At 32.5% G+C, this 14,993-nt stretch overlaps 1 pseudogene; it reads left to right on the top strand.

Annotated features, from left to right (window-relative positions):
- LOC139900020 (3-deoxy-manno-octulosonate cytidylyltransferase, mitochondrial-like) overlaps nucleotides 1–14,993 on the top strand; it is a 28,670-nt pseudogene that overhangs the window by 13,022 nt on the left and 655 nt on the right.

The following is a 14,993-nucleotide window of genomic DNA, read 5'->3' as shown; positions in this document are numbered from 1 at the left end:
TGATTGTAATACTCGTTTGATGTTCCGATTGATATTAATCAAGTTAAATTTTACTTATGTGATTTTTAAAATAAACGGTGATCCGAAACTAAGTTCTATAAATTATAGACTTATTAAAAATAAAAATGTATTTAGGAGCTATTTATAAATTTTAAAACTTTTTACATTTTACCCGGGATCGAGCGCGGACAGTGATTTAATTTTTATCTAATAATTAATGACCAATTTTACACCCTAACAGACTGAAATGAATAAATATAGTTAATTTAAAATATGGGATATTTCGGAAGACTTTACCCGCCACTGATTAATAACAGAGTACGATTTAACACTGCGTGAATTAAAAATATCTAACTCTCACTGTGCTTAATTGATAATAACTTACTGTTTCTAATTGCAATCATGTTTCATTCATTGAATGTGAATGTAAATTATTATTAATATTATATTATTATAATTAATTATTAGATTAAATTTATAAATTATAATTAGATATATCTATCTATATATATATATGCAGTGCATACATAAACATGGATACATGAACACTTATTTTCTTTTATTCCTCCCTTTCTCCTTTACTTTTGCACGATATTATTTCTCTCAAATGCCATTGTGATCTAATGCTGCAACTATTTGAGAGACACCACCACCTTGATCAAAATCACACACATACACTAACCAAAACCCAACTCAACCCTCTTAATTATATTTTGAACCGCCACTTGTTTGATAACTACTATCATTCATCATCACCTTATACCAAACCCACATCGCCATCTTCTATTCGTTGTTGCTACTGCTTATGTTTTCTATTCCTAATTCAAATCACCATCTCCACCACAACCATCAAGAAACTTGCTCCCTTGTTCCTCTCAAACCCACTTCACCTTCATGTTTCTGTTTTCAATGATAACCATCGACAACACCACCAACCAAACCGTAAACCCAACACCACCGAATACTACCATAACAACCACCACTATTGAAACTCATCATCTTGGAAACCCTCACATACTTTCTGTCTTGCGGTTATAAGAAATCACACCCGACACACCACAAACCAAACCCTCCTGCTACGCTTTGCTCGATCACCATCACAAGACAACTATTGAACACTCATTACCTTGTTGCCACTGTTATTCTGTTAATATCACCACAACTGTCACCTGCTACGATTGCCATAAATGCTTCTCTGATGTCTGTTGATCGAAAGGAAACCTGTTGAAGATGTGTGTTGCTGTAACAGTTCGGTCAGAAGCAAAAACCGGCACCCTTCAAAACCACATCCACAAGAACACTTAAACCATTACCTATTTCAACATCCACTAATATGATCACCACCACCGCCATCATAGAATCACCATTTAAACCCCGGAACAACACCACCTTCCTCTTGCTCCGGCTACTGTTCTCGGTTATATATGAGCAAGATCAAAACCCAAATACATCTGCAACACCGAACCCACTTCAAACTCGATCTTTTCTTTTTGTTATTGTTTATGATTTCACCGATACTACTGCAGTTTAAATTTCTGTTTTCTAATCTATTCGAAACCCACACACCTTAAACCTGCAACTACGTGTGTCTGTTGCTACTGCAGAAGTACACATCTGTTTCTATTTCTATTACAGTAACGTGATTGATGATGATGATGATGATTATGATAATGGTGAGGATGATGATAATACATGATAGAGAATGTTAAATAATGATGACGAGTGAATTATGATGATGATAACGATATGAGATGATGACTAGATTCCCACTAATTATGTAAGACATCTGTTTCTTTTAATAATCACAAACTGGAAAAGAACTTGGGCCGTTATGTTTAAACTTAATAGGCCGAGACCCAATTATTATTTCGATTGGGCCAGTGGTTTGTTGTAGTTTCCGTATAAAACACAAACCATATTGCATGGTGAAAGTCACGATAGTAATGTTGATGATTAGGAGGATATCGTATGATGTATATGATGATACATGATAAATAACGATGATGAAGGAACATGTAGATGATAAGATGATGACGAGAGATAGATGAGATATATGAGATAGATGAGTTAGATTACGGATGATGAAAAGATATGATAACAATGGTTAATTGTAGAAGGGGTGATAATTAGTGATGATAATTAGGAGATTAACAATGATATTGTTGAAGATGGTAAACTATTTTGGACACACTCTAAATAATTAAAAACGCGGGTATTAACCGAATAGACTAAACGGTTCAATGGATGAGGAGTGTGTCGTGTTAAAGAGAGGTCTCGAGCCCGGTCCGAAGCATTTTTTTTGAAAAAGCTTTAAAGGTAGTAAATTTATATTTATTATTATTATTATTATTATTATTATTATTATTATTATTATTATTATTATTATTATTATTATTATTATAATTATTATTAATGTTGTTATTATTATGAGCCATAATTATAATTAATATTATTATTACTAATAAAAAAATATAATTGTTGTTATTATTAATACAAGTAACATTATAATTATTATTATTTTATTAGTATTTTATTAAATATTATTATTATTGTTAATATTATCATTATTATAATTATAATTATTACATATATCATAAGTATATCTAAATTATTATTTTAAGATAAAAGAAACATTTATAGATATATATAACAATTGAAATGATATAAAATAACAAATAAAATCACTAATAATATATATATTTATTCGATTACCATTACATGTATTAATATACATGATTGAATATAGGTTCGTGAATCCGAGGCCAACCCTATTTTTGTTCAATGTCGTCATATGTATTTTTACTACAAAATACAGTATGGTGAGTTTCATTTGTTCCCTTTTTAATTGCTTTTGCAATATATATTTTTGGGCTGAGAATACATGCGCTGTTTTTTTTATAAATGTTTACGAAATAGACACAAGTACTTAAAATATATTCTACGTTGAGTTGTACCACTGGCATATTTTCCTGTAGCTTGGTAACTACTATTTACATGTGTATTGTAAACGCGAATCCTGTTGATAGATCTATCGGGCCTGACAACCCCAACCGAACTGGACGACCAGTATTCAACGGTTGCACAGTACTTCGTTTCGGTGACTACACTTGGTACGGTGTAGTGAGATTTCATAATAAAGGGAATATGCGACGTTGATTAAATGTTAAGTATGGTTACCAAGTGCTCAACCACTTAGAATGCTTTACATACACTTGCGAGTGTATTATGTTTATAATTATGAAATCTTGTGGTCTATTGAAACTATTGATAACTGTTGTTACGATAAACCTATGAACTCACCAACCTTTTGGTTGACACTTTTAAGCATGTTTATTCTCAGGTATGAAAGAAATCTTCCGCTGTGCCTTTGCTCATTTAAAAGATATTACATGGAGTTATTCATGGCATACTTAGGACAGTACCTCGCAATGGGACCAGATGTTGAGGACTTCGTCCAGGTGGATAAGGACGGGTCTTTACAGGTGGTATCAGAGCGATGGTCTTAGCGAACCAGGTCTTACATTAGTGTGTCTAACTGATAGTCGTTAGGATGCATTAGTGAGTCTGGACTTTGACCGTGTCTGTGTGTCAAAAGTTTTGCTTAACATTTAGTGTTGAAAATTATTTGCTTATCATCCATAAAGTCTAGACACGTCTTACTGCCTCTATTGCATAGACAGTGTATAGATAAATTCATATCTTAGCGTATCTGTTATTGTTACCTTTGCCTGACAGCTTCCGTAGATTCTTCCGTAACTTATGGGATTTTAGTATTATATATGCATATGTAAATTATGTATTGCAGGGTACTAATCTACATCCTATAATCTATTTCTTATCGAAAATCTTTCATCTACTCGTACGAGATGGATCCCTCAACCAGTTCGAGTCCCTCAGATTTCGATAGCTAATCCGACAGGGATGTTCACCTAAGCTCCTGAAGCGGCGTCACCAGAATGACTCAACCAATCAGTCATCCCCAATTCATCTGATGGGTTCGTAGTCGACTTAATCAATGGAGACACGAAGAAGGCGATCCCTTCCACCAACTGAATTTACCTCTTGGCGATGAACCTGAAGCACTTACCGGCGAACCTGTTCGTAATACTATTTTCTCTCTCATTTCCCGAATATCTCGCCATGATTATATTCTATCTAAAATTCTAAACCTCATTCATCCGCTCGTCCGAACCGACAATCATCCCGGCGTAATAGAAGAAGTTAATGAGCTTTGCGCTCGAGTAGTGGCTCTGGAGAATATGGTGCAAAATGTACCAGCTTCAGCAACATCACCGGCACCAACAGTACCACCAGTAACAGCACCAGTACCATCAACAATCCATGCCTCAACATCTCATCCTATATCTCGAGCATAATCATCATTCTACATGATGTTCTATATCATTTATCTTCGTTCTACATGACGATTATGTAATCTCTAATGTTTTAGAGATTATATATTCTTGTTCTAACAGTAAATCAAATGAGATTAATATCATATTAACTCATTAAATCTATGATTACATCTGAAGAAAATATATATGCAAGTATATTTTCATAAAGATTGTAATTAAAAATTCGTTTGTACAAACTGTTAATGGTGAAAATATTTTAACGGGTAGGTAATACCTGAGGAATATTTAGATTTCACATTAATAAGTTGCACTGTACATTCTTCGACTGATTCAACAGTCAGTCACTATTCTACTTGTATCCATAGATATACGTATCCGTTCACCACAGAATCCATTTTCGTTCAATTTCATATTTGGATTTTGACCTATCAGAATCCAACAAGTGGCATAATGAAGAAAACAGCGCACAAAGTAAAATTTGTTAGAAACAAACGAACTAACTAATTGAAATATTGTTAAGAATCCACGCTAACTGTTCCTAGCTAACTGTTCCTAGCTAACTGGTTACATTTTATTTCTCGCAATTTACATTCTCGCAATTTACATTCTCGCAATTTTATTTATCGTCATTTAATTTCTGTATTTATTTTACGCACTTTAAATAACGGGACACGTATACAAGGTTTCGACATATCATATTGACCCATCTATATATTTATCTTGGAACAACCATAGACACTCTATATGCAAATGACGGAGTTAGCTATACAGGGTTGAGGTTGATTCCAAAATATATATATATATATAGTTTGAGTTGTGATTAATACTGAGACCGGTATACGGGTTACGATACGTATTAATTAATTCGAATATTATATATTAAACTATATATGAATTATTGGACTGTTACTGTGGACTATCGACTGTGGACTATCAAGATTGGACAATTAAAATGAATTAAAATATTGATTATAACATATGAAACTAAATACTTCTTCAAGTTTGCCACTTGATTTCATCTTAAACCTCATTTGAATCTTGACGATTCCAATTCATGTTCACATCTTTCATGATTCTTGAAAACACCTTGATCGAGAGGATGAACCAGCCGCACTTCATCTACGGAAGAAAAGATTTATTCATTTAGTTATGCACCTGAAAAACCCTCGGAACTTAAGTAAACATCTAACACATATCTGTGCTAGCACCTTTGGCGTTATTATTACCCAAAATAACTTTGCAATTCCTTTCCAAATTAGCCAAATTTTGTCACAGCTCCAGCAAGTTGATTTCACTTTTCGTTCAAAACAACCTTATTATAACCTCGGAATATATACGTGCTTATTTATTGTTACCAGAAAACCTTTTATATTCCACCATACTACCATCAGCGTTTAATCATCTCAAAACGCAAATCTCCTGAAAACACCTTGATTTGATAACCAATGATCCTGATCCGTTAATTTTGAAAATGCTGACGAAGCAGCATGTAGTAAATAGTCTTAATGGCTAAAAGTGATGGTGAATAAGGAAGTGTTGAAAACGCTCAATAAAAAATTTAGTACCAAAAAGAGGATTATGCAAAACTATGAAGGAGGCTGTGGACAAATCACCAGAACTAAAACCTATACTGATGATTCTGTATCTGATGAACTCTTTAGCGAATACCTTGCTCCTACTTATTCTAAATCCTTGCGGAAGTATTTTCTTCATCAACCTTCGATCTAAGAAATTCCAAAATATCGTCATAAATATCTTCGATATTTCTGAAGATATATTCATAAATATTCTTGTCCGAAATTATCTATCTCTTCGTGCTATCTGTGTTACATCCTAAAAGAAACTATTTTAGTTTCTATATTCTTTAAAATTCAAGTTAAATTATGAATGATTTCCTAGAGAAGTGTTGGGAACTGAAGCATGGATTAGTATAATATAATGACGCCCGGCCAACGTGATTATATTACAGTAAGTCATGCTGAGTTTCTAATGAAACGTGATGATTATCAGTACCATCATCATGTGCCATGTTACACAACTCTTTCATTCTACTTAATCTCTAAGCATATCACGGAAATATTTCCTTTGATATTTCTGTTCTTCCGTAACTCCGACAATCTGCTAAAAAATCGTGCGATAACATTTTCTTGCTGATTAGAAGATTTTCTTAAATTCCTTGAATTCCGAAAATCCACCATGCCTACTTCAAAAGTTAAATCTCTATCCTTTGTGATAGCTCCACTCATACGCTTCAAGTAATCAAATTGTTTTATCCATATTACGCAACAGTGATAAAACTCTATTTATCAACTCATATTCGTCATGGAAAACATTCTTATTTTTAGCCATGACGATCTCGATAAAATTTCGGGACGAAATTTCTTTAACGGGTGGGTACTGTCACGACCCGAAAAATTTCGACTAATTTTGAACCAAACTCTCGATACGATATGGTATTTTGACATGATAAGCAAAGTCTGTTAGGTTGAGTCTCCAAAATTTTGAACTGTTTTATTTCATTCATTTGACCTTCGACCATTCTCGATGATTCACGAACAATTAATTGTATATATATATATATATATATATATATATATATGTGTGTGTGTGTGTGTGTGTGTGTGTGTGTGTGTGTGTATGTATATATAAATAATAATTCAAAATATAATTTGAAGTATTATATGACATTGTTACTAAAAATTAATAAAATAAAAAATAGGATATTATAATAATTATTATTTAAAATATATAAATAAAGTATACTAAAAATAAATATTAAATGATTGTAATACTCATTTGATGTTCAGATTGATATTAATCAAGTTAAATTTTACTTATGTGATTTTTAAAATAAACGGTGATCCGAAACTAATTCCATAAATTATAGACTTATTAAAAATAAAAATGTATTTAGGAGCTATTTATAAATTTTAAAACTTTATACATTTTATCCGGGATCGAGCGCGGACAGTGATTTAATTTTTATCTAATAATTAATGACCAATTTTACACCCTAACAGACTGAAATGAATAAATATACTTAATTTAAAATATGGGATATTTCGGAAGACTTTACCCGCCACTGATTAATAACAGAGTACGATTTAACACTGCGCGAATTAAAAATATCTAACTCTCACTGTGCTTAATTGATAATAACTTACTGTTTCTAATTGCAATCATGTTTCATTCATTGAATGTGAATGTAAATTATTATTAATATTATATTATTATAATTAATTATTAGATTAAATTTATAAATTATAATTAGATATATCTATCTATCTATATATATATATATATATATATATATATATATATATATATATATATATATATATATATATATATATATATATATATATATATATATATATATATATATATATATATATATATATATATATGCAGTGCACACATAAACATGGATACATGAACACTTATTTTCTTTTATTCCTCCCTTTCTCCTTTACTTTTGCACGATATTATTTCTCTGAAATGCCATTGTGATCTAATGCTGCAACTATTTGAGAGACACCACCACCTTGATCAAAATCACACACATACACTAACCAAAACCCAACTCAACCCTCTTAATTATCTTTTGAACCGCCACTTGTTTGATAACTACTATCATTCATCATCACCTTATACCAAACCCACATCGCCATCTTCTATTCGTTGTTGCTACTGCTTATGTTTTCTATTCCTAATTCAAATCACCATCTCCACCACAACCATCAAGAAACTTGCTCCCTTGTTCCTCTCAAACCCACTTCACCTTCATGTTTCTGTTTTCAATGATAATCATCGACAACACCACCAACCAAACCATAAACCCAACACCACCGAATACTACCATAACAACCACCACTATTGAAACTCATCATCTTGGAAACCCTCACATACTTTCTGTCTTGCGGTTATAAGAAATCACACCCGACACACCACAAACCAAACCCTCCTGCTACGCTTTGCTCGATCACCATCACAAGACAACTATCGAACACTCATTACCTTGTTGCCACTGTTATTCTGTTAATATCAACACAACTGTCACCTGCTACGATTGCCATAAATGCTTCTCTGATGTCCGTTGATCGAAAGGAAACCTGTTGAAGATGTGTGTTGCTGTAACAGTTCGGTCAGAAGCAAAAACCAGCACCCTTCAAAACCACACCCACAAGAACACTTAAACCATTACCTATTTCAACATCCACCAATATGATCACCACCACCGCCATCATAGAATCACCATTTAAACCCCGGAACAACACCACCTTCCTCTTGCTCCGGCTACTGTTCTCGGTTATATATGAGCAAGATCAAAACCCAAATACACCTGCAACACCGAAACCACTTCAAACTCGATCTTTTCTTTATGTTATTGTTTATGATTTCACCGATACTACTGCAGTTTAAATTTCTGTTTTCTAATCTATTCGAAACCCACACACCTTAAACCTGCAACTACGTGTGTCTGCTGCTACTGCAGAAGTACACATCCGTTTCTATTTCTATTACAGTAACGTGATTGATGATGATGATGATTATGATAATGGTGAGGATGATGATAATACATGATAGAGAATGTTAAATAATGATGACGAGTGAAATATGATGATGATAACGATATGAGATGCTGACTAGATTCCCACTAATTATGTAAGACATATGTTTCTTTTACGAATCACAAACTGGAAAAGAACTTGGGCCGTTATGTTTAAACTTAATAGGCCGAGACCCAATTATTATTTCGATTGGGCCAGTGGTTTGTTGCAGTTTCCGTATAAAACACAAACCATATTGCATGGTGAAAGTCACGATAGTAATGTTGAAGATTAGGAGGATAGCGTATGATGTATATGATGATACATGATAAATAACGATGATGAAGGAACATGTAGATGATAAGATGATGACGAGAGATAGATGAGATAGATGAGATAGATGAGTTAGATTACGGATGATGAAAAGATATGATAACAATGATTAATTGTAGAAGGGGTGATAATTAGTGATGATAATTAGGAGATTAACAATGATATTGTTGAAGATGGTAAACTATTTTGGACACACTCTAAATAATTAAAAACGCGGGTATTAACCGAATAGACTAAACGGTTCAATGCATGAGGAGTGTGTCGTGTTAAAGAGAGGTCTCGAGCCCGGTCCGAAGCATTTTTTTTGAAAAAGCTTTAAAGGTAGTAAATTTATATTTATTATTATTATTATTATTATTATTATTATTATTATTATTATTATTATTATTATTATTATTATTATTATTATTATTATTATTATTATTATTATTATAATTATTATTAATGTTGTTATTATTATGAGCCATAATTATAATTAATATTATTATTACTAATAAAAAAATATAATTGTTGTTATTATTAATACAAGTAACATTATTATTATTATTATTATTATTATTATTATTTTATTAGTATTTTATTAAATATTATTATTATTGTTAATATTATCATTATTATAATTATAATTATTACATATATCATAAGTATATCTAAATTATTATTTTAAGATAAAAGAAACATTTATAGATATATATAACAATTGAAATGATATAAAATAACAAATAAAATCACTAATAATATATATATTTATTCGATTACCATTACATGTATTAATATACATGATTGAATATAGGTTCGTGAATCCGAGGCCAACCCTACTTTTGTTCAATGTCATCATATGTATTTTTACTACAAAATACAGTATGGTGAGTTTCATTTGCTCCCTTTTTAATTGTTTTTGCAATATATATTTTTGGGCTGAGAATACATGCGCTGTTTTTTTTATAAATGTTTACGAAATAGACACAAGTACTTAAAATATATTCTACGTTGAGTTGTACCACTGGCATATTTTCCTGTAGCTTGGTAACTACTATTTACATGGATATTGTAAACGCGAATCCTGTTGATAGATCTATCGGGCCTGACAACCCCAACCGGACTGGATGACCAGTATTTAACGGTTGCACAGTACTTCGTTTCGGTGACTACACTTGGTACGGTGTAGTGAGATTTCATAATAAAGGGAATATGCGATGTTGATTAAATGTTAAGTATGGTTACCAAGTGCTCAACCACTTAGAATGCTTTACATACACTTGCGAGTGTATTATGTTTATAATTATGAAATCTTGTGGTCTATTGAAACTATTGATAACTGTTGTTACGATAAACCTATGAACACACCAACCTTTTGGTTGACACTTTTAAGCATGTTTATTCTCAGGTATGAAAGAAATCTTCCACTGTGCCTTTGCTCATTTAAAAGATATTACATGGAGTTATTCATGGCATACTTAGGACAGTACCTCGCAATGGGACCATATGTTGAGGACTTCGTCCAGGTGGATAAGGACGGGTCTTTACACTGACTACTAGTGTCGGCTATAAACATATTATCTATGTGTCATTATGAACATATGTAAAGTTTTGACCTAATAAATTTTTTTGAAGTTACGTGGCAATGACATGGTATATACATGGCATCTTGGTGGAATTTTGTTGCCCACTTGAAATTAAAAATAAGGTATTTATTAAACATGCTCTTTCTTGAATTTATTTATCAAAATTTGATAATGTTATAATTTTTTTTTATAAAGTTAAAAAATAAACAATGTTAAAGTTAACACTTTCTTTTATCATGTTTATATCTAAATGGGGTTACTTGTAACGACCTGACTTTTTCGACTTGCTTTTGTGCTTGTTACTTTTTGCGAAACTGCATATTTGTGCGTACTGAGCTATATTACATTCTGGATCTTATTTCATGATTAATTACCTTCGTTTATACCATACAACGTGCCATTAAGTACTTAGTTACTTAACTTGATCCCCGAATGCTTTTACGACCGTTAGTGTCACTTGACATTAAGAACGAGCTATATGTTTTGGTACACGTTTAACTTTGGTCGTAATTGGAATATTACGACTACGAAATACTAATTGTTATTTTTGTAATGACAATTACTTGGGCTTTTGGTTACTTAATTACGCTTAGTAATTTACTTATGCTCACTAGTTAGTCTTGTTGGACTTTCTACCTTGTTGGACTCAAGCCCACCCTACTCTAGCTAATGGACTATTTAATTAGCCCAATTTTAATAATTTTATGACCCATATAAATGTAAGACAAATGCTCATTTATTAGAGGGAACATACTAGCATTTTTGTCAACCATAATCACAATTGTTGCATGGGATCCCAACATAAGCACCAACTTTAGACAACCATTAACAAAAAAGTAAAAGTTTGTCCCCCTTGTCCCCCCCATAACCCACGACCACTACCACCATGCCACCCCATCACCTCCTATAAATACCATGCTAATTCCACATTTCACATTTGATCTCATTCACATTTCACACACTTACTCTCTTATTCTCTCTCTAAAAATTGTAAGTTTCAAGTTTTATTCTTCTTCTTCTCTTCTTCTTGTAGTTGACATCATCATCATCATGTGGAGATCTAGCTTTTTAGCTTTTTGATCTTGTTATATCTTGTAGATTCAAACTTGGGTTTGAATCCTTCAAGAACATGAAAGATTCAAGCTTTCTAGCTTTGAATCTTCATTTACTTGTTAGATCTAGCTTATGATTTCTTTATTTTGTTATAAAGATCAAAACTTGTGTTTATGATCTTCATGTAACTTGAAGATCTAGTCTTTTGCTTTAAGAATCTTCAAGAACATTAAAGATCAAAGCTTTCTAGCTTAGGGTTTTATTATTTTGTTAAAGATCTTAGCTTTTTAGCTTATGGTCTCATTACTTTCATTAGATCTTAACTTTCTAGCTTATGGTCTCATTAATCTTGTAAAGATCCAAGCTTTCTAGCTTAGGATTTTCTTAATACTTGATATCTAAGTTATTATTGTAGATCTCACTTACTTGGAACCTTTTTGTGTTTGTTGTGATGATAAACATCAAGTCTTCATCATCACATATGATGAAGATGCATAAACTTGTGTAAAAAGGACAAAGGCTGAAGCTTTATTGGATTTATGCAATAAAGAGGCAATTTTGATGTTCAAAACTTGTAGAATGATAGATTTTACTCTTAATTGTGTGTTGATGGTTGAAACTTGGTCAAAGTGATGCTAAAACATCAAAGAGTTGTACACTTGAAGCTTACACGCATCAAGGATGAGAACCTTGATGAGCATCAAGCACTAAGAAACGCACCGGAGCACTTGTTTGCTTTTTTGGGATCTGATCAGACTCCTGGACTTCTGAAAAATTTATTTTCAGATAGTTAGTTTCGATTAGATGACTTTTCATTTAGGCCTCGCCTAAATCCGATATACGGTTTAGGATTTATTGCCTTCCGAAAGTCACTACGCCTTTGTAACGACGTGCTGAAATTTCTGACCTACTCGCACTTAAACCGTCGCCACGGTCAAACGAAGACGAGTTAGGTTCTGAAAATTGTATAGCGGTTAGAGGACTCACATACGGAGCCTTGGCCATTGACCACGCATCTTTTCGTTTTGTATAGAGGTCGTAGCAGCTGTCCGAAGTTAACCTTTTGTTTCGATCTCTATTCCTGTTGAAAACTTGCTTTATCTTTTACGATTGATGATGACGATGATGATGTCTAGGACTTTACTTATGTACTTTTAAACCTTTTGGGACAAAATACTGACTTAGTGACCTTTGACTTAGGTTGACGACCTTTCAGACCGACTTACTACCTGCATACTTTTCGCATCGGCTTTTACTGCTTATTCACTGTGAGTTATAGCTTCCCTTTTTACTTTAACTATTTTTGGGACTGAGAATACATGCGCTTTTTATGTTTTACATACTAGACACGAGTACTTAAACTTTACATATGTGTGAGTTATATAACGGCATAAACATTCCTCTTAGCACGGTAACGTTTAATCATTGGTTTTTGAACCGGTGAACGCGAATATTAGATATGGATCCATAGGGTTTGACATCCCCACTCGGGCTAGTCGCGCTAGCATTTAACGGGTATTTGATAATTCGAGGACATACGCACTCGCCAAGTGTACTTTTAGGGGGTATTACTATTACGTTAAGTTAGTTATCGGGTGCCCACGGATAAGCATATACTTTTCATACTGTTTTGAATACGAAATCTCGTGGTCTACATTACATTACTGAATACAAACTATAGCTCACCAACATTCGTGTTGACTTTTAAGCGTGTATTTCTCAGGTGCTTAGACGTTGTTGCTTCCGCTGTTAGACTTGCTGTCTTGGTGTTATAGACTTGTTGTTACAGGCTCGCTGTGTTAGACTTCCGCTGCATTACTTAGATATGTCTCAATCATGAAACTTTTATCTTGCATTCACCACTTATGTTATTTGAATAATGGCTTGTAACGACTTTTGTGTCATGTTATCTTTTGTAAAACGTTACCCTTTTTGAATGCAAAACTTGTTTTAAAACAGCATGTAGTATTGTACCGTGTAATGGACCTGTCGTTGACGATTCGTACATGATGATTTTGTACGGGGCGTCACATTACTTTTTAATTTAACTTTAGTATTATTTAATTATTTTCTATGTCATTTCTAATTAATTTTATGGAATTTTACCAACATCGTTCTCCAACAATAGAATTCCACCAAGATATCATGTATGTGTCAAGTCATCGTCATGTATGTTTGACTCATAAACAATAAGTTTATAGCCTACACATACTAGTATTTTGTTTTTGGATATATAGAACAAAAACAAAAGTATATAATCAATTTGTAGCTTTAAACCTTAAAACAATTTTAAAAAAATGGCAAGTATTACCGGTCTAGCAGGTAACCGGTTACATTTTGTTTACGTTAACTTGTATTTTGAACGTTTATGAGCTACAATGGTAAATTTTGGGTATAAAGCCAACATAGGAACAACAGGAACAAAACTGAAAGTATATAACTAATTTGCAGCTTTAACCCTTAAAAGATAAACAAAACCCAAACTCATTCATTAGTAAATGAGCCAAATTTTCTACCTTTAACAGAACTGTTAATCAGAAACATCATTTTTTTTTTTTTTTTTTGGGTACAGGTTTGAGAAGGTGAACCCACAGTTTCCTTATTTACTTCATCTTGGCATCCAGGTAATGATAAAATGATGAAAGATTCAATACTTATTTCTGACTATTGATAGTGTCTTTCGAAATGCTCACTTGGCGTTTTAGTTTGTAACCATGTTTTTGGCCTTTACATTGCAAAGTAATCACTGTTCTTGTGAAAATGCTACAAAAACGCTATATTTATTGCAGACTGTAAATATAATTGTAAAATGATGAAAGATTCAATATTTATATTATTTTTGTTTTCAATGAGCGCGCAGAGTTATGACACAAAGTTTCTAGAGTTATATTCCGAACTTCCGCCTACTCCTCTGCAACTAGAGGAAGATCTCGAACAACTAAAAGTCTTTGAGAACGGTTATAAGATGAAGGTGCAATTCTCTATAAATTATTCTCAATGTTAGTGTACGTTTCTGATATACTACTATCTGATTGATCAAATTATTAATCGACTATGTGGACATTCAAAATTGAATTTTTGAATGAATTCCACTGTTTTAGTGTAACTTGTAACATTCTTGTTATTTTATGCTTAGA

Source organism: Rutidosis leptorrhynchoides, chromosome 1, assembly GCF_046630445.1.
Source record: "Rutidosis leptorrhynchoides isolate AG116_Rl617_1_P2 chromosome 1, CSIRO_AGI_Rlap_v1, whole genome shotgun sequence".
Lineage (NCBI taxonomy): Eukaryota > Viridiplantae > Streptophyta > Magnoliopsida > Asterales > Asteraceae > Rutidosis > Rutidosis leptorrhynchoides.
Note: the sequence above shows the minus strand (reverse complement) of the source record. Positions and strands in the feature narration are given on the sequence as shown.